Source organism: Mytilus edulis, chromosome 10, assembly GCF_963676685.1.
Source record: "Mytilus edulis chromosome 10, xbMytEdul2.2, whole genome shotgun sequence".
NCBI classification, from domain to species: Eukaryota; Metazoa; Mollusca; class Bivalvia; order Mytilida; family Mytilidae; genus Mytilus; species Mytilus edulis.
In genome coordinates this window covers 75,615,670-75,637,348 of record NC_092353.1, presented here as the reverse complement: position 1 = coordinate 75,637,348, position 21,679 = coordinate 75,615,670, and the positions used below count along the sequence as shown (strand labels likewise).

The following is a 21,679-nucleotide window of genomic DNA, read 5'->3' as shown; positions in this document are numbered from 1 at the left end:
AAACTAAATATCTCTAAGCATAAATTCAAATGAAAAGTGTTGTTGATATCAGGTGTTCTAAAGAAGTATTCTTTTCAGTAATGGCTCCGCCTCGTTCCTAATGACATTTCAAAATGGTTGACAATGCGCTACGATAAGTTTAACTTAGACGTGATCAAAAATATAATTGATGGCTGCCTTATGTTTCAAAGGAATGGTGTTCTTGTTGGGTTATTTGATTTTCTTACAGACTATTTGTAACTATGTAAACTCAACATATACCCTCACAACACTTACCAAAGAGGAAATCCTGGATAATCATAGGTCTGTTCTTTGTTCCTTTGGTATTTCAACCAAAGATGAAGAACTGGATCTTCCATCACTGTATTGGATACCTAAACTACATAAGTGTCCTTACAAACAGCGGTATATTGCTGGGTCTTCCAAGTGCTCCACAAAACCTCTTTCTAAATTATTAACATCCATTTTATCAGCAATCAAAGACGGGCTTCAAAGTTATTGTGAAACTGCCTATTCTAGAGGTGGCGTGAATCAGATGTGGATACTTAAAAATTCCAAAGATCTTTTAGAGTACATACAATCTAACTCTCTTTCATCTTGTAACAGTATTAAAACATTTGACTTCTCTACTCTTTACACAAGTATTCCACATTCCAAACTTAAAGACAAATTAAAAGAGCTGGTATTACTTTGCTTCATAAAAAAGAATGGCCAACGTAGATACAAGTATCTTGTCTTAGGGAGGGATAAATCCTACTTTGTAAAGAATCACTCTGATTCAAACAAAAAATTCTCTGAAACCGATATTATCAAGATGCTTGATTTCTTGATTGACAACATATTTGTTACGTTCGGAGGACGTGTTTTTCAACAGACTGTCGGCATACCAATGGGAACAAACTGTGCCCCTCTACTTGCTGACTTGTTTCTTTATTATTATGAGGCTGACTTCATGCAGGAACTTCTTAGGAAGAAAGATAAGAAGTTAGCAATATCCTTTAACTCTACTTTCCGCTATATAGATGACGTTCTTTCACTAAACAATTCAAAATTTGGTGACTATGTGGAACGCATCTATTCCATCGAATTGGAGATAAAGGATACTACAGATACAGTTAAGTCAGCTTCATATCTTGACTTACATCTAGAAATTGACAATGAGGGTCGGTTGAAGACAAAACTTTACGACAAAAGAGATGATTTCAGCTTTCCAATTGTGAACTTTCCATTTCTAAGTAGCAACATTCCAGCAGCACCTGCATACGGGGTATATATCTCTCAAATGATACGATATTCCCGTGCTTGCATTTCCTATCATGATTTTCTTGATAGAGGGTTACTGCTCACAAGGAAGCTATTAAATCAAGAGTTCCAAATGGTGAAGTTGAAATCATCCCTTCGTAAATTTTACGGACGCCATCACGAGTTGGTTGACCGTTATGGAATAACCATTTCACAAATGATATCGGATATGTTCCTCACGTCGTAACTACAATCCCCTTCCCTTTCATGAATTTGACCTACCGAATTAGACTATTTACCGGATTTGTAATCACATAAGCAACACGACGGGTGCCGCATGTGGAGCAGGATCTGCTTACCCTTCCGGAGCACCTGAGATCACCCCTAGTTTTTGGTGGGGTTCGTGTTGTTTATTCTTTAGTTTTCTATGTTGTGTCATGTGTACTATTGTTTTTCTGTTTGTCTTTTTCCTTTTTAGCCATGGCGTTGTCAGTTGGTTTTAGATTTATGAGTTTGACTGTCCCTTTGGTATCTTTCGTCCCTCTTTTATCCATTTTCTTTACTTAAATTGTAATAGGTGTAAATGGTTGATTAGAATGTAATCTTGAAGTTTTCTAGTGTTATTTACTTCCTACATTTAACCTTTGTCTCTTTTTTGTCAACTGGCGTTTATTATTATCGATTGTTGAAGACGAATGAATTGATAGACCTTTCTATATTTAAGGAGTTACAGTCGTCAGAATTTGGTCATCAGTGTAAAGAACCGCAAAATTTGGATGGTTCAGAAAAGAAAAAATCTAAAAACGAAGTATTATCTAAACGATTGTTGGTTATTTTATTTTTTCATATAGAATTTTCCAAGAAAGGTTTAAATTAAATTGATTGTGTTGTTTTTTTTCTACGTCAATAAACTCATCGTAGATATCAGGATATAAAAGAGACGTACTATCCTTAAAAGTGATTCATTAAACAGACTAATCTAATCATAAGATATGTAATTGCATAGCTAGCGATACCATTGTACCAAACCTTTTTCTGAAATAACTTTCTTCGGCTAGTCCCGCAAAATCAAAATCCAACAAAAAATTAGACGAATACATTACACAAACAAAAGAGTTTCAACAGGGTCAGGATAGTTCAGTCATAAAAGACAAAAGAATTTACAATCACTTATCCAATCACCTGAAAACCTTTTTCCTTTTACTTCGGTTTCTGTTCTCTTGTAATAATTTGATTAATAACTATATCCGCGATTTTGAAAAGACATAAGAAATGATCATGACAACAGCTAAACAATACTCTCCCCTGGAACATATATCCCAATATATATATAATTTGAAATTTGAAAAAAGTTCCAGAAATATGCGAATTGAAAATCTAAATTGTAAGGAAACGTTTGTATTATATTACTTATATTCATATATATACCGAACTTTTCCATGTATGAAGTTTTTCTTTGGCTAAAATATAACTTTAATAATAATTATATTAAACAAGTGGATTTGAAGATTTATTTCAGTTCACGATACGTCGTTGGTTATTTAGGTCAACTATCAAAGTTATAAGCCAACCAGGTTTTGTCTTCGTACAACATGTTTGAACAGACTGTCGTAGAGGAAAGTGGTTTTCCCGATATGACTAATAAAAAAATTTAAAAAATATTTGATAACGATACCGAATATTTCACTGGACGTGCGATATTAAATGCTGTAATGTGGTTTTTTTTTTTTTTTTCGTTTAAAACAGTTGCTCACACATGTCTTCATCACAGACATAGCATATTTATACATTTGTTTGTACAAGTTTCTTCAACTGGTGATCAGGACCGTTCTGAACTTCATATACATGTACTAATGTACATTCATAATGATTCGCAATTTTTATTTCAGTGAGATATAATTGTGTGTGATTTTTATTTCAATGAGATTTAATTTTGTGTGATGTGAAACATGCTGAATAAGGGGACAGTAGTAAGTCGATGTACAAATTTCGTTAGGTGGTTAAAAGCGACAAATCCATGTAAGTAAAGCCAAGGGATAAGCATGACCTCAAAATGGAGCGAGACTGCTGTCACTATTGCTTTAAATGTTCATTAAAATATTCATTCAATGAAGTTCCTTTACTGTTGAAGATTAAATTGGTCAAAACATTCGAATATAGATAACGGTCACTGAAGTCGGAGAGACACTCATGAGTGTTTATCAATTGGGTTTTTACAACAACTACAAGCTCCTTCATGTTAAAACATTTGATGGGATGTGTTTTGCTAAATTAAGTCCTTTCATAAATTACATGTCACCATTATGCTGGTATATTAATAATTTTCAGATTTGTATGAAAACTTCTGGTAGAAGTCGTTCATTTCATTCTTTGCCCTTCGATTGTTTGATTGATTGTTGATTGCTTAACGTCCAGTGGCAAATATTTAATGCATATTCAGGACGATTTAACCATTCGGAATTAACAAAAAATAGCAATCTAAAATGTACTGTGTTATCTCTGTAGCATAACGTTGATTGATTGATTGATTATGTTTGATACCACGTTCAGCACTATTGATTTTATCATAGTGGTTTCTTTAAATTGGCGATAAGACTTCCCTGAAAGAACCAGTGAACTTCGGCAGGAAAACATTCTTTAAAATAAAATGAGTCATTGACCGTAATTTAGTTACCAGAATAATCGTCAGGTCTGTAAATTTAACGATTGTGTACTTTACCTGATTGTTATATCTTACTTCGTTTGGAGGGCGATTGATGACTGCATAATCGTAGATTCTTTCACTGTCGATGGACCAGGTCTCACTTATTCTTGCAAATCTCGTAGCTTTTATATGTTTTTTCTTGATTTATTTCTTGATTGGTGAGATTAAAATATCAGTGTCTTTTAAAAATGTATAAGCATCATATTGTCTTGTATAGTTACTATAATATTAACATTTGATTGTGGGTTTTAATGTTGACTGATGTACCCCTAAATTTTACGCTTGTTTCAATTGTTTCTATTTGTTTTGTTCGCACATTGTTGTCAATGTAATGGAGTGTATGCGCCTGTCATACAAGTGAGATGTAAAGTAGCTATAAAACTACGTTTAACACCAATTTATCCGTTTTATTCCGACTTTTCGTTTAAAATTTTCTTCAATGTTCAGTATTTTTGTGTTTTTCATTTTTTTAACAAATTTAATTCCGATTTCATTTTATTAAGCATGATATGTATATAATGTTGTCTTTTAAGTGTTATGATTATCATTGTCATAAATGCGCGAGGTTTGGCTAGCCACAAAACCAGGTTTTAAAATGTCATGTACCAAGTCTGGACAATGGCAGTTGTTATCTTATAGTTCGTTTCTATGTGTGTTAAATTGTCTTTTTTTTTAGGTGAAGCTTCAGTGTTTCTGTTGTTTCCTTGTTTTCCTCTTATAGTTAATGTGTTTCACGTGGTTTTAGTTTGTAACCAGGATTTTTTTCTCTCAATCGATTTATGACTTTCAAACAGCGGTATACTACTAATGGCTTTATTAATGGTACGAATTATTGATATTTCAGAAACAAGAGAAAGATATGAAAATGGACACAAATCATGCTCATACTAAATATGCGAAAACAAGTTGCTGTCCCCAACACTGTACAACACAATATGAATCGAGAAATACAGATACATGTGGTTATGAAAATAGTTTTGAAAGAGTTGAAAGGTATATCTAGTTTTGCATTCTTTTTCAATACAAATATGTAATTCATTAACGAGAGAACAATAGCGTCACTTGTGAGTCTTTTGTAGTTGAAACACGCGTCTAACGTACAAAAATTTAATCCTGGTATGTATGATAAGATTATTGATTATTGGTATGAATTTTGCTAAGATTGTAGCATACACAACCGGTGATAAGTCTTATTCGGTAATGTCACAATCGTGGCAGAAAAGAACGGGTTTGAGATTACGACAATTCGAGCGTGGCCGATACCGAAAATAAGAATATCCAGTCGCTGGTAGTCCAATCTGTAATCTAATTGAATAAAATTGACGGTACCAATTTAACTGCATCATTTGAGCATTTCGACAATAAATGTCGCTTCAGTCCGAAGTCTTAATATTTGAAAACCTAAACCTTTTTTAATTAGTGATGGACTCTTTCTGTGAATCTTTAGAAGGGGTATGAACATTTTACGTGTAGCAAGTGATTAATTGGGTGAATACCGTCAAAAATATTTAATTATGATGCTTAATAGATAGTTGATGCATTTGTCTTTTTAAACATAAATGTCGTGTAAGGGCCATTGTGATTCTATGTGTATAAAGTTAAAGGTTTTCAAGACATTAACTGGCGGCGCGTCTTCTCTAAAATGGCATAAGTTTGATTTTGTCATATTTTTAGTTATCTTAATGATCGGTATTTTTGTTATAGTTTTCTTTTTTCATTTCTAATATTGAAAAACTAGATGGCGGGAAAGGAGATATAGTATTATGGTTACATAAGAAATACTGATTTCTTGTTTTGAATGTCTATATAATTTTAATTATCAATTAATTTTACATCTAGAAAATCTGATGGAGAACGAATCAAGTGTAGTGGGTCACATAATCTAAAACACAAGCGTGCGTTTGATACAGATAATATGAAAATAAAGAAAGCACATTTCAGAAGAGACAGTTCAATTGAAAGTTTGGATACAATTAGAAAGTATTGTGAAGAACTAGAATGGTTACTTAGACTACCAAATACCAAGCTTCAACAACATCTTTTAGTGGAAAGTCTGACAAAGGTTCGCTGGTTTTTTTTTTATTAACTTATTATTTACGTTTGATGTTTCAAACGATGAAGAGAATACGTAAAATAAATTGAATTGTGTGCCTTTAATTCAATGAATTTCTTTAATGTCGGTTGAAGGTAAATCATTTACAGTTTGCAAAGATAAAAGGTATAGCACGCATTTTGCCATAAGTGACAATTTTTTATTTGGGAAATTTATACACATGATATATTGTGAATAATTCGTGCTTTGTATTATATAATTGGAACTTCTTGTTGTTCTCAATATAATGGTACACAAATAAGACGGTGACATATCAAACAAAAAACGTTTTTGATGATATGAAATTCGAAACCGGTTACATAGCTATATATAGTGCTATACTTAATATATACGAGGTATATGAACATGAACACCATATATGTCTGTCTACTTCCTGGTATTCACTACAAAACTTAACCTATTTCATGTTAATCACTATTGTTGGAATCTCTTCAATTTTGTAATTGATTTTACATTCATCACTTTTGATTGAGTGTTAGTAATGAGTTTTGTGTATCCAAGTGCGCATATGTGTTTCCTAATTCTAAGCCTTGCAACTTTAAAATTTTTTTACAATTATTTGATCACCTGAATGTGTCATCAATAAAGACAAATCTAATAGATGAACGTCAATTGGTAGAAGGATACTTTCATTTTATGGTTTTTCGTACTTTGTTGCATTGTGGGATCGGTGTGAAATTATATTAAAAAAACACCGAAAGAGAATGAATTGATAGACCTTTCTACATGTATATTTAAGGAGTCACAGTCATCAGAGTTTGATCATCAGTGTAAAAAACCGCAAAATTTGGATGGTTCAGAAAAGAAAAAATCTAAAAATGAAGTATTATCTAACGATTGTTGGTTATTTTATTTTTTCATAAAGAATTTTGCAAGAAAGGTTTAAATCAAATTGCTTGGGTTTTTTTCTACGTCAATAAACTCATCATAGATATCAGGATATAAAAGAGACGTACTATCCTTAAACGTGATTCATTAAACAGACTAATCTAATCATAAGATATGTAATTGCATAGCTAGCGATACCATTGTACCAAACCTTTTTCTGAAATAACTTTCTTCGGCTAGTCCCGCAAAATCAAAATCCAACAAAAAATTAGACGAATACATTACACAAACAAAAGAGTTTCAACAGGGTCAGGATAGTTCAGTCATAAAAGACAAAAGAATTTACAATCACTTAACCAATCACCTGAAAACATTTTTCCTTTTACTTCGGTTTCTGTTTTCTTGTAATAATTTGAATAATCACTATATCTGCGATTTTGAAAAGATATAAGAAATGATCATGACAACAGCTAAACAATACTTATCCACAGGAACATATACCCCAATATATATATAATTTGAAATTTGAAAAAAGTTCCAGAAATACGAGTATTGAAAATCTAAATTGTTGGGAAACGTTTGTATTATATTACTTATTTTCATATATATACAGAACTTTTCCATGTATGAAGTTTTTCTTTGGCTAAAATATAACTTATCGAATGTGTGTTTTGTATAATTATATTAAAGAAGTGAATTTGAAGCAGTGGCGAATTTATTGCATATTGCACAGCTCATTCGATTTATTTCAGTTCACGATATGTCGTTGGTCTATTATCAAAGTTATAGGCCAACCATGTTTTGTTTTCGCTGATAAGCAACTACGATTTGCACAATAATATTTATGAACAGGCTGCCGTAAAGGAAAGTGGTTTTGCCGACATGACTAATAAACAAATTAAACAAATATTTGATAACGATACCGAATATTTCACTGGACGAGCGAAATCAAATGCTGTAATATTTTTGTCCATTTAAAACAGTTGCTCACACATGTATTCATCACAGACATAGCATATTTATACATTTGTTTGTACAAGTTTCTTCAACTGGTGATAAGGACCGTTCTGGACTTCATATACATGTACTAATGTACATTCATAATGATTCGCAATTTTTATTTCAATGAGATATAATTGTGTGTGATGTGAAATATGCTGAATAAGGGGACAGTAGTAAATCGATGTACAAATTTCGTTATGTGGTTAAAAGGGACAAATCCAGGTAAGAAACTAAAGCCAAGGGATAAGCATGACCTCAAAATGGAGCGACCCCGCTGTCACTATTGCTTTAAATGTTCATTAAAATATTCATTCAATGAAGTTCCTTTACTGTTGAAGATTAAATTGGTCAAACCATTCGAATATAGATAACGGTCACTGAAGTCGGAGAGACACTCATGAGTGTTTAACAATTGTGTTTTTACAACAACTTCAAGCTCCGTCATGTTTTATAAGCTTTTGCCCTAATTAAGTCCTTGCATAAATTACATGTCACCATTATGCTGGTATATTGATAATTTTCAGATTTGTATGAAAACTACTGGTAGAAGTCGTTCATTTCATTCTTTACCCTTCGATTGCTTGATTGATTGTTGATTGCGTAACGTCCAGTGGCAAATATTTAATGCATCTTCAGGACGATTTTACCCTTCGAAGTTTTTAAAAAATAGCAATCTAAAATGTACTGTGTTATCTCTGTAGCATAACGTTGATTGATTGATTGATTATGTTTGATACCACGTTCAGCACTATTGATTTTATCATAGTGGTTACTTTTAATTGGCGATAAGACTTCCCTGAAAGAACCAGCGAACTTCGGCAGGAAAACATTCTTTAAAATAAAATGAGTCATTGACCGTAATTTAGTTACCAGAATAATCGTCAGGTCTGTAAATTTAACGATTGTGTACTTTACCTGATTGTTATATCTTACTTCGTTTGGAGGGCGATTGATGACTGCATAATCGTAGATTCTTTCACTGTCGATGGACCCGGTCTCACTTATTCTTGTAAATCTCGTAGATTTTATATGTTTTTCTTGATTTATTTCTTGATTGGTGAGATTAAAATATCAGTGTCTTTTAAAAATGTATAAGCATCATATTGTCTTGTATAGTTACTATAATATTAACAATTGATTGTGGGTTTTAATGTTGACTGCTGTACCCCTAAATTTTACGTTTGTACCAATTGTTTCTATTTGTTTTGTTCGCACATTGTTGTCAATGTAATGGAGTGTATGCGAATGTCATACAAGTGAGATGTAAAGTAGCTATAAGACCACGTTTAACACCATTTTATCCGTTTTATTCCGACTTTTCGTTTAAAACTTTCCTCAATGTTCAGTATTTTTGTGTTTTTCATTTTATTAACAAATTTAATTCCGATTTCATTTTATTAAGCATGATATGTATATAATGTTGTCTTTTAAGTGTTATAATTATCATTGTCATAAATGCGCGAGGTTTGGCTAGCCACAAAACCAGGTTCAATCCACCATTTCTTAAAATGTCATGTACCAAGTCTGGAAAATGGCAGTTGTTATCTTATAGTTCGTTTCTGTGTGTGTTAAATTGTCTTCTTTTTTTTTTGTGGAGCGTCAGTGTTTCTGTGGTTTCCTTGTTTTCCTCTTATAGTTAATGTGTTTTACGAGGTTTTAGTTTGTAACCAGGATTTTTTTTTCTCAATCGATTTATGACTTTCAAACAGCGGTATACTACTAATGCCTTTATTAATGGTACGAATTATTGATATTTCAGAAACAAGAGAAAGATATGAAAATGGACACAAATCATGTTCATACAAATTATGCAAAAACAAGTTGCTGTCCCCAACACTGTACAACACAATTTGAATCGAGAAATACAGATGCATGTGGTTATGAAAATAGTTTTGAAAGAGTTGAAAGGTATATCTAGTTTTGCATTCTTTTTCAATACAAATATGTAATTCATTAACGAGGGAACAATAGCGTCACTTGTGAGTCTTTTGTAGTTGAAACACGCGTCTAACGTACAAAAATTTAATCCTGGTATGTATGATAAGATTATTGATTATGGGTATGAATTTTGCTAAGATTGTAGCATACACAACCGGTGATAAGTCTTATTCGGTGATGTCACAATCGTAACAGAAAGAAAAGAACAGGTTTGAGATTACGACAATTCGAACGTAGCCGATACGGAAAATAAGAATATCCAGTCGCTGGTAGTCCAATCTTTATTCTAATTGAATAAAATTGACGGTACCAATTTAACTGCATCATATGAGCATTTCGACAATAAATGTCGCTTCAATTTAAAGTCTTAATATTTGAAAACCTAAACCTTTTTTAATCAGTGATGGACTCTTTCTGTGAATCTTTAGAAGGGTTATGAACATTTTACGTGTAGCAAGTGATTAATTGGGTGAATACCGTCAAAAATATTTAATTATGATGCTTAATAGATAGTTGATGCATTTGTCTTTTTAAACATAAATGTCGTGTAAGGGCCATTGTGATTCTATGTGTATAAAGTTAAAGGTTTTCAAGACATTAACTGGCGGCGCGTCTTCTCTAAAATGGCATAAGTTTGATTTTGTCATATTTTTAGTTACCTTAATGATCGGTATTTTTGTTATAGTTTTGTTGTTTTTTTTTCATTTCTAATATTGAAAAACTAGATGGCGGGAAAGGAGATATAGTATTATGGTTACATAAGAAATACTGATTTCTTGTTTTGAATGTCTATATAATTTTAATTATCAATTAATTTTACATCTAGAAAATCTGATGGAGAACGAATCAAGTGTAGTGGGTCACATAATCTAAAACACAAGCGTGCGTTTGATACAGATAATATGAAAATAAAGACAGCACATTTCAGAAGAGACAGTTCAATTGAAAGTGTTGATACAATTAAAAAGTATTGTGAAGATGTAGAAGGGTACATTAGATCCAGAGATCCCATGATACAACAAGAAATGATTGTAGTTGAAAATCTAACAAAGGTTCGTTGATTTTTTATCACCTTATTATTAACGTTTGTTGATTTAAAAGATGAAGAGAATTATTAGAGAGAAATTGAATTATGCGCCTTTAATTCAATAAATTTCTTTGCGTTGGTTGAGGTAACTTTGACAACCCCCGATTTTTGGTGGGGTTCGTGTTGCTTAGTTTTTAGTTTTCAATGTTGTGTCTTGTGTACTATTATTTGTCTGATTGTCTTTTTATTTTTTAGCCATGGCGTTGTCAGTTTATTTTCAATCTATGAGTTTGACTGTTCCTCTGGTATCTTTCGTCCCTCTTTTTGAATGTATGTCATTTACAGTTTGCAAGGTTAAAAGGTGTAGCACGCATTTTTCCAAAAAAAAAAAATTGGGACAAGATATCGTTATTCAAAAGATGACCTCTATGTTCTTTGTTAAACTGAAATGTTATAAATTTAATAAATATGTATATTAGCTAAATTTTATTTTCAAACAAAGATATAAGTTCTTATTCATTCAAGTGTAGATAAGTATATCAAGTCCTTGTGTTAACCAATAATGATACGGTCGTTTACATATTCTGTAAATTAAGTGCTCTTAGAATTATTTATTTTTCATTCCAAACGCATAATTGGACTAAAAATACATTACAACGTTTTAATTTTTTTTAAATAAGAATCTCTTCAATTTCGTGATTGATTTTGAATTCATAACTTTTGATCGAGTGCCAATGATGAGTTTCGTGTATCCAGGCGCGCATATGTGTTTCCTAATTCTATGCCTTGCAACTTTAATAAGATTTAACAATTATTTGATCAATCGAATGTACCATCAACCAAGACAAATTTAATAAATGAACGACAATTGGTAGTATAACCCTTTCCTTATATGGTTTTTGTACTGCGTTGCATAGTGGAAGCGGTGTGAAATTATATAAAAAGACAAACAAGCTACCAAAATACTTAGTATACGGGATACGTTTCATTGATATTCTAGTTTCACTCATTGTTATTGCCTCAATTTTTTATAATTAACCAAATATACGATAAATGCAGAATAATATTAATGATGTTGTTTGTGTGTTTTAAGTTTTAAAGGTGGTCCTTGTATTTACTGATGCATTAAAGGAAGTGTCTATTTATTTTTTTCAGGATATCAAGCAGACAGCAAATCAGCGTTTGAAAGAACAACTTGCAGAGTTTGATAAAAAGGACGTCCAAAGAACATTATATGTCAATGAAAAGGTACAACATAACGAAGTTGTAACTATGTTTAACCTCGGGCAAGGCTAACATACGACCATTTTGAATTATCTGTTTTCGCCGTATAGGCTTTTATTCTCTCAAACACTTCACATGTTGACTGCTTAATATGATGAAAAGAAAGGCAAAACTGAAAGCGTTATTTCCCTAAAATGCATATAACCCGAATGATTCTATTTTAATTATAAAAACAAAGTTCACATTAAATTTCTCTGAGCATGATTTCAAATGAAAACTGTTGATTCCAGGTGTTCTGAAGAAGTATTCATTTTCAGTTGTAGCTCCGTCTAGTTCCTAATGACATTTTAAGATTGGTTACCAATGGGCTACGACAAGTTTAACATAGACGTAATCAAATATATTTGATGGCTGACTTATGTTTCAAAAGAATGGTGTGCTTTTGGGGTTATTAGATTTTCTTCCAGACTATTTGTAACTATGTTATCCCTTTTCGTTTCTTTAATTGTAATGGGGTTGAGTGGTTGATTAGAATTTTGATATGTAATCTTTTTAAGTGTTATTAACCTCCTACATTTAACCTTTGTCTCTCTTTTTTTCAAATGGCGTTTATTATTATCGATTGTTGATCTGAATGACTTGATAGACCTTTCTATGTTTAAGGAGTTACAGTCAACTGAATTTGATGATCAGCATAAATACCCGCAAAATTTGGATGGTTCAGAAAAGAAAAAATCTAAAAATGAGGTTTGTCTAAACGATTGTTGGTTATTTTATTTTTTTCATAAAGAATTTAGCTAAAAGAGACGTACTATCCTTAAACGTGATTCATTAAACATATAGACTAATTTAATCAAAACATACTTAATAGCGTAGCTAGCGATACCATGGTATTTCAAACTTTATTATGAAATTATCTTCTTGGGCTACACTACTCTCTACACGATTATTTAAATAATCATGCCAGAAAAGTCTATTTGACATCTAGATAACCTTAAACGTTTAGATAGACCTGTCAGCAAAACTTACAGCTTACTCTCTCATAAACCAATCAATTGAACAATGCATCTCATTTATTTTACAGTTTATAAAAATGTATTGTTTTAAGATCTTTTAAGATAGAAATTTTGGTTGAACGATTGTTAGGTGTTCAAAAGTTTGGATGCACAAAATGATTTCGCATTAAAAAAAAACTTGATATTTAACAACTATTCCATTTCAGGCAATTGTTTTTAGAAAAGCTAAGTTTTAGATGGGTTTAGAAAAGTATTTGGTATCTTCTATCTTTTTATTGTTATCGCATATGTTCCTATCTGATTCGAAATGTTTCAAAAATATAGAAAACAATTCTGCATTAAGTATTTATTAAACTTGCATATTTATCAAACACTGTTTTCAATTTCATTGTAATCTTGTTGTTCTATTATTTTAAACCGAAAATACTTAATGACTATTGGTTTGTGCAGCAAAATAATCCAATTTAGTGTGCAGGACGAAATTTTGTAGTGTTTTAATTGTGTGTTTTTTTTTTTGTTTTTTTTTTTTTTTTGTAGTTGTTAACCGTTATACCCAAGATATTATGTAGTGAAGAGGGACACAAAAAACAGAATGAAAATCAAGAAGTTTCAATCGAGTGTCAACTTTGCATTCATCGAAATAAGGCAGTTAATTGGTGCGACACATGCGAAAAGAATATTTGTCGATTTTGTAAGCTTTATCATGAGAAGGTTTGGCTTGTAATGGATCATGAAATTCAGCCGTTGCGTATAGATGAGTTGATATGTGGAACAATGAATTTTTGCTAATATTCTTTTTTTTCTTATATCTTCTGATGATCGTTGTCTATTGTTGATATACGAACAACATCAAAATAGCTGTTAACTTGGAGCTTCATACTATTGAATTTTCCTAGAAGTCACTTTCATTGTATATTTATACTTTTGTGTGATTTTTGATGCTATGTTTTTTATATCAAATGAACTATCATAATTTTTTTGTTATAGCTATATATCAGTAGTTGTACTGCTTTATAATTATTTACGACACAAAAGTGGTTGAATTTAATTTGGTACTTGATGAACTGTCCTTGTTTCGACTAGTTTTTGATTGTTCGCTTCTTTAATTATTGAGCAATTGTATAATCTATTCTTCATTGCTACAATAATAATCTATAGAATATCGTTTTGTTACTTAACTGTAACCACGAAAGAAAAATAACATAATTTAGTTGTCATTGTATTTGAAAGCCACCAATAAATAAAAGGAACTGTGAAACATTCGTAAAGTTAAAAACAAAGATAAAAATTAGGAAATCAGCACACAGTATTTAACAAAAACACTCTTCTTTAAATTATGCCAATCTGTAAATCGCTCATGGGATAGGAGTGTTGTGGATATGAAAATAAATTAACAACATTTATCGTGACGACATCGTTAAGATAATCATTATTTTTCGTTCCCCATCTTTACAGATCGTATATTTTCAAACTCGTTCGGTCTGCCCGTATCGAAGTGTTTTTTAAAAATTCATATCTATGTAATTTTTGTATTACGGGTTATGTTAAGGACGATAACAAAAAATTACTTGAAACTTTTTGTAAACTCTTTCATTAAAACAAACCTTAGGTTTAGAAGGTTTGCTGTATCTATAGAAAGTATAATTCAAACGGGATATCACATCCTAAGTTTTACGGTAATCCTATATATATAAGCGGTAATCCTATATATATAAGGCATTAACAAAATTGAAAGGTCTTTGGATATTGTTTTAATGTACTAACTTATATTTTAATTTTAATAAATCAAAACATGTCTAAATATGTGTTGTTATAGTATCAAAATGTGTCTGGTTTAGGAATTTCTTCATTGCGCATGGTATTCACACTTTTTATGAGATCTTAACAAAACTTCATCGGGAGTGTATTGGTTAATATGTTAATCTGGAGAAGAAGACAAATATTTATTTCTAATTCTGCCTTTGAAATAAATTTCCGCAACTGTGAATACTCTAAGACCGGGCTATCCAGGGTGAATGTGGTTTTAGAAATATGATCATTACAGGTCATTACATGATCATTCTGACAGGTAGTAAAACCTTTGTCAAAGTGGGACGTCCGTTTGGCTACGCGTAATATACAAGTATGCAACTACGTCTAGTTAGAATGCTCTGTTTTGTTTTAATTTTTTTGAAAAACTAAGGATTTTCTTATCCCAGGAATAAATTACCTTAGCCGTATTTGGCACAACTTTTTGGAATTTTGGATCCTCAATGCTCTTCAACTTCGTACTTGTTTGGTTTGATAAATATTTTGATATGAGCGTCACTGATGAGTCTTATGTAGACGAAACGCGCGTCTGGCGTACTAAATTATAATCCTGGTACCTTGGATAACTATTGCAATTTGTTGTATTAAGGGAGCAACTATTGAACTTCAAGGGGGTTATGTTTCTTTTGTCAAAGTCAGAAAAAAAATTCGCTCCGCGCATGAACAAATGTTTTGGTTTCTCGACGCTATCCATCAAAAGTTTTTCTTTTTTTAGATTCAATACTATCAGGTACATGTATACAAAAATCTGTTATCCGCCGGACCACAATATTTTTTTTCATCAAATTGAGGATTCAGAATTATTTTTTTAGGAAAATTCATAACCCACGTTAAGCTAAATGATCGTTCCCTAAATGGCTTTGAGTTGTTCTTGGCTGAGTTGTTTAATATGTAAGTCCTTTCAAAGTCTTCAACCCGTATCAGTTTGGTAACTATTTGGTTTTGCTTTTTACCAAGACATAATCAGGTTTGATGGATGTAACCAATCCTCAACCTTGTAAAGAAATACCAGTCTTTGGCTTGTTCTTCTGCATTGCCATTTTTCTAGTTCCTGTCCGGTCAACATGTTGGTGGCTGTTCCTTCTTCTCTTGATTTGTAGTTCCCTTTCATGAAACGTGCTGTTCTATGTCAGATCCTTTCCAGTTGATTGATGTTATTTGTGTATATAGGTCTCATACTACCGATTCATCTTTCATTGTAGAATTTACCAATGAGATGTAGATTGTATTATTGTAGTCTTATAGGTAGAATCGGAAGTTGCCTCTGAGAAAGTCAAGTCTGGAATTAGCTACAATAGAGATGTGAGTGGTCCATTTTAAGTCTTCTGATATTTCTATACCTGCCTTGATGTAGTACGTGTCCATCGATGGTGTAGATTTTTTGGATTGTGTTCTAAATGTTCAGGATGTAACATATCTTTGCATTTAACCGAATACTCGAGCCTTTGTTCCATTGTTCTACGCTTACCAGATCTTGTTTGTAGTAGTGGTTGGACCCTTGTGTTTTTGGTTCTGTCACCAGCAAAATGGTTTAAAAGTCGATTTTACTGCATCTGGCAGGTAGTGGGTATGAACAGGAGGGTTCAAGTACAGTTCCTTAAGGAACTCCTGAGTAGACAGTAGCTTATTGAGAGTCCTCTCCATAAATGACAACTTCGTCTTTGTATCTGTGAGAAATATTTTCAGCCATTTATTCAGTGGTCCTCAATATCTATCTAGCTTGTGTAATCATTTGTTATGTGGCACAATGTCAAATGTTTCGGAAAAATCCAAGATAGCAACATCAACATCAGCATCGTGTGATTTCATAAAGTCGTGCAGTGTGACGAATTGCTGTGTTCAATGTGAGTACCTGGATTTTAAGTCATGCAAGTGCCCTACTTGTCTAGTTGGTTTATCATGTGCTTATAGATTATGTGCTCTGGTATCTTAATATCTGTAATTTTAATGGTACAGATGTTAGTATTGTGGGTCAAGTTAAATCTAATGTCTCATGAAGAAAAAGTGTAATGTCCTCTGCACGTTACAAACCTTTGTAACAACTCCTTGTGGGGTCCTAGGTGTCTAGTTGCAAGGCCACGTGTCTGTCTCTGTCAAATTTACCCTCAAATTCTCTCGATCTTCAACCCCAACAGCTTCCATTACTGGATACCTTTATCTTTGTAATTATTGTCAATTTGTTCTCGTTCTGATCATGCATGAAATATATTCTTCTGGATGTAAAGCAACCAGAAACCAATCAATCAATCTAAGATCAGTATATTGCATTTTTTATCCTTACAAAAGACAACGAAATCCAACAAGAACAGACAATGTCATGACAAAATAAAAAACAAAAAACAAGCAGTGGTTTGCAAACTACAAAATAGAAAACTGAAGACATTAAAAAAAACATTTGGTTCAGGCAATCTAAAGTTAGAGGACAGAAACCAAAGAATCAACATTTTTTATGTTTATTGAGGGGCATAACTTTTTAAACTGTCAAAGTTTGCCACCCAATTTCGAGCCTGATCTGTGTTTTGTGGTAATAAGCATTATGTATAAGTTTTATAACATTTGGTTGAAGCGAACTAAAGTTAGAGAACAAAAACTCATTTTTAGGAAATACACAATGAACGGTAGGACAGGGCCATAAAAAAGAGTATGTTATAAATCAAATCAGTTGTTCTTTATGAAAAAGGAGATTAATTTCAATAACACTAGTACTAGATTCATGTATAATTTTTAAGAAAAATTGGGTAGCAAAACGTTGCTAATTTACAACATTCCATATTCATTTTAAATCATCAAAGTTATAGTATAAGGGAAGGACAAAAAGAGTGTTTACTAAAGATGAGAACAAAAAAAAACAGCAAAATTTCCTCAAAATTACCAATTCAGGGGCAGCAACCTCACAACCGATTATCCGATTCATCTGAAAATTCCAGGGCAGATAGTTCGTGACCTGATCAACAATTTTCCTTCCTGTCAGATTTGCTCTAAATGCTTTGGTTTTTGAGTTATAAGCCAAAAACTGCATTTTACACCCATGTTCTATTTTTAGCCATGGCGGCCATCTTGGTTTGTTGGCCGAGTTACCGGACACATTTTTTTAACTAGATACCCCAATGATGATTATGGCTAAGTTTGGTTAAATTTGGCCCAGTAGTTTCAGAGGTCAAGATTTTTCTAAAAGATTACTAAGATTTACGAAAAATGGTTAAAAATTGACTATAAAGGGCAATAACTCCTAAAGTGGTCAACTGACCATTTTGGTCATGATGACTTATTTGTAGATCTTACTTTGCTGAACATTATTGCTGTTTATAGTTTATCTCTTTCTATAATAATATTCAAGATAATAACGAAAATCTGCAAAATTTCCTTCAAATTACTTATTTCGGGGCAGCAACCCAATAACCGGTTGTCCTATTCATTTGAAAGTTTCAGGGCTGATAGATTTTCACTTGATGAAGAATTTTATCCCATGTCAGATTTGCTCTAAATACTTTGGTTTCAGAGTTATAAGCCAAAATCTACATTTCACCCCTATGTTCTATTTTTAGCCATGGCGGCCATCTTGGTTGGTTGGCCGGGTCACGCCACACATTTTTTAATCTAGATACCCCAATGATGATTGTGGCCAAGTTTGGATTAATTTGGCCATGTAGTTTCAAAGGAGAAGATTTTTGTAATAGATAACTAAGATTTACGAAAAATGGTTAAAAATTGACTATAAAGGGCAATAACTCCTAAAGGGGTCAACTGACCATTTCGGTCATGTTGACTTATTTGTAAATCTTACTTTAATGAACATTATTGCTGTTTACAGTTTATCTTTATCTATAATAATATTCAAGATAATAACCAAAAACAGCAAAATTTCCTTAAAATTACATATTCAGGGGCAGCAACCCAACAACGGGTTGTCTGATTCATCTGAAAATTTCAGGGCAGATAGATCTTGACCAACACTTTTACCCCGTCAGATTTGCTCTAAATGCTTTGGTTTTTGAGTTATAAGCCAAAAACTGCATTTTACCCCTATGTTCTATTTTTAGCCATGGCGGCCATCTTGGTTGGTTGGCCGGGTCATGCCACACATTTTTTAAACTAGATACCCCAAAGATGATTGTGGCCAAGTTTGGATTAATTTGGCCATGTAGTTTCAGAGGAGAAGATTTTTGTAATAGATTACTAAGATTTACGAAAAATGGTTAAAAATTGACTATAAAGGGCAATAACTCCTAAAGGGGCCAACTGACCATTTCGGTCATGTTGACTTATTTGTAAATCTTACTTTGCTGAACATTATTGCTGTTTACAGTTTATCTTTATCTATAATAATATTCAAGATAATAACCAAAAACAGCAAAATTTCCTCAAAATTACCAATTCAGGGGCAGCAACCCAACAACCGATTGACCGATTCATCTGAAAATTTCAGGGCAGATAGATCTTGACCTGATAAACATTTTTATCCCATGTCAGATATCCTCAAAATGCTTTGGTTTTTGAGTTATAAGCCAAAAACTGCATTTTACCCCTTTGTTCTATTTTTAGCCATGGCGGCCATCTTGGTTGGTTGACCAGGTCACGCCACACACTTTTTAAACTAGATACCCCAAAGATGATTGTGGCCAAGTTTGGATTAATTTGGCCCAGTAGTTTCAGAGGAGAAGATTTTTGTAAAAGATTACTTTAATTAACGAAAAATGGTTAAAAATTGACTATAAAGGGCAATGACTCCTAAACGGGTCAACTGACCATTTTGGTCATGTTGACTTATTTGTAGATCTTACTTTGCTGAACATTATTGCTGTTTACAGTTTATCTCTATCTATAATAATATTCAAGATAATAACCAAAAACAGCAAAATTTCCTCAAAATTACCAATTCAGGGGCAGCAACCCAACAACCGATTGACCGATTCATCTGAAAATTTCAGGGCAGATAGATCTTGACCTGATAAACATTTTTACCCCATGTCAGATTTGCTCTAAATGCTTTGGTTTTTGAGTTATAAGCCAAAAACTGCATTTTACCCCTATGTTCTATTTTTAGCCGTGGCGGCCATCTTGGTTGGTTGACCGGGTCACGCCACACATTTTTTAAACTAGATACCCCAATGATGATTGTGGCCAAGTTTGGTTTGATTTGGCCCAGTAGTTTCAGAGGAGAAGATTTTTGTAAAAGCTAACGCCGGACGACGACGGACGACAGATGCCGGACGCAAAGTGATGAGAAAAGCTCACTTGGCCCTTTGGGTCAGGTGAGCTAAAAATGTATTCAGTATCTAAAATGAATTGATTCAAATCAAAACAACTGAACATGATAACTTCTTTATTTGTAGCTTTTTGTTACAAATAATCTGCAAGCATGGCAATTAAAACAATATGTTGAAATTATACCTTCCTGGTACAAAATAAAATAACTGAATAAAACATGATCACATAGCTAATACTATTTATGATTTTTCCATGACATTGTGATTGCCATAGATGTATATCACTCAATCAAATACATTACATAGAGGTTTATAGAAGTATACAATAGGGAGTATTTGCTTTTAACATGTTTAATCTTGCTTTATAGTTTTGCCAAGTCAATCATTATAAGTACCCTTATATATAGAAAACATTATTGGTATATGCTTTAACAAACCCTTGATATATAAAGACAGGACATACAGAAGGAAGTAAAGGGTATAAGCATTAGTTATATTTTGTTTTGTCCCTTTGTGACTATTGTTTCAAATTGTCAGAACCAAAATTGCAATTTTCATTCAAAACATTTCATAAGAGGCAAAGATTATTTGATAAAATTTCAGTTTGATTGGTTAACCAGAACAGAAGTAATTGCAAAGTCACAAATAAGAAATTTGTAATGAATACAATGTTATACAATAATGACTTAATGGTCCAATTAGAATTAGCCAAAAGGTGAAAAAGTTAATATTTTTTTTAAATGATTTCTTCCATTCATTTTTTAATTTTTTGTATAATAAAAAAATCTGCTCATTTTTCCTAATGGATTGTCTACGACTTCAAGATATCTGGTATACTAAAACACTTCACATAAATTTACTTATTTTCAAGTTATGGTTAATAATGAGCGCCTTGTTTTTATACCTTTTTTCTTAAAAACTAAAAGCTCAAACAAATTGAAAAAAAAATAATATTACTTCATTATGAAATAAAATAACTAATTTACATTCTTCAATAATATTTGATATCATTATCAGATTAAAAAAAATATAACCAAAATATTGGTACAATTATTCAACTCCACATTTTTAAATTTTATGAAGCATTAACTGAGAAAAATTTGATTTGCCTTCCAGTTTTGTCCGTTGGTAAGTAATTATTGCAATGATGAATACAAGCAATATGTTCTGAATTTACAATTACTGTACTTTATAAACAGTTTATAAACACACTTCCTGTCATGCTAAGAAGCAATGATTTTTTTATTAATAAAATGGATGAAGAACTGCCATTGCATATGCTCAAAATGTGCATCATGTTTTTGATGACATCTAAATAGCCAAAACAAGAGAATTGTAAGACAATTTGATATCATAATTGAAAACTGACAAATGACAAAATCGAGAAAAATTTATCAAATTATTAGTTTTCAAATATATATTAATCAACTGGTTGTGTAAAGGATATGAAATAAGTAATGATATATATATATATATCTTTAAACATATAAATTGATATTCGAATTGATTTTTTCATTTCTTAACATTGAGCATCTTTTAATACAGGATACCTCAAAAAACTGCTTCAAG

At 32.0% G+C, this 21,679-nt stretch overlaps 1 protein-coding gene across 1 annotated transcript in view; it reads right to left on the bottom strand.

The window, feature by feature from the left end:
• LOC139491907 (putative inhibitor of apoptosis) overlaps positions 1–21,679 on the bottom strand; it is a 396,259-nt gene that overhangs the window by 15,593 nt on the left and 358,987 nt on the right. The window lies entirely within an intron of this gene.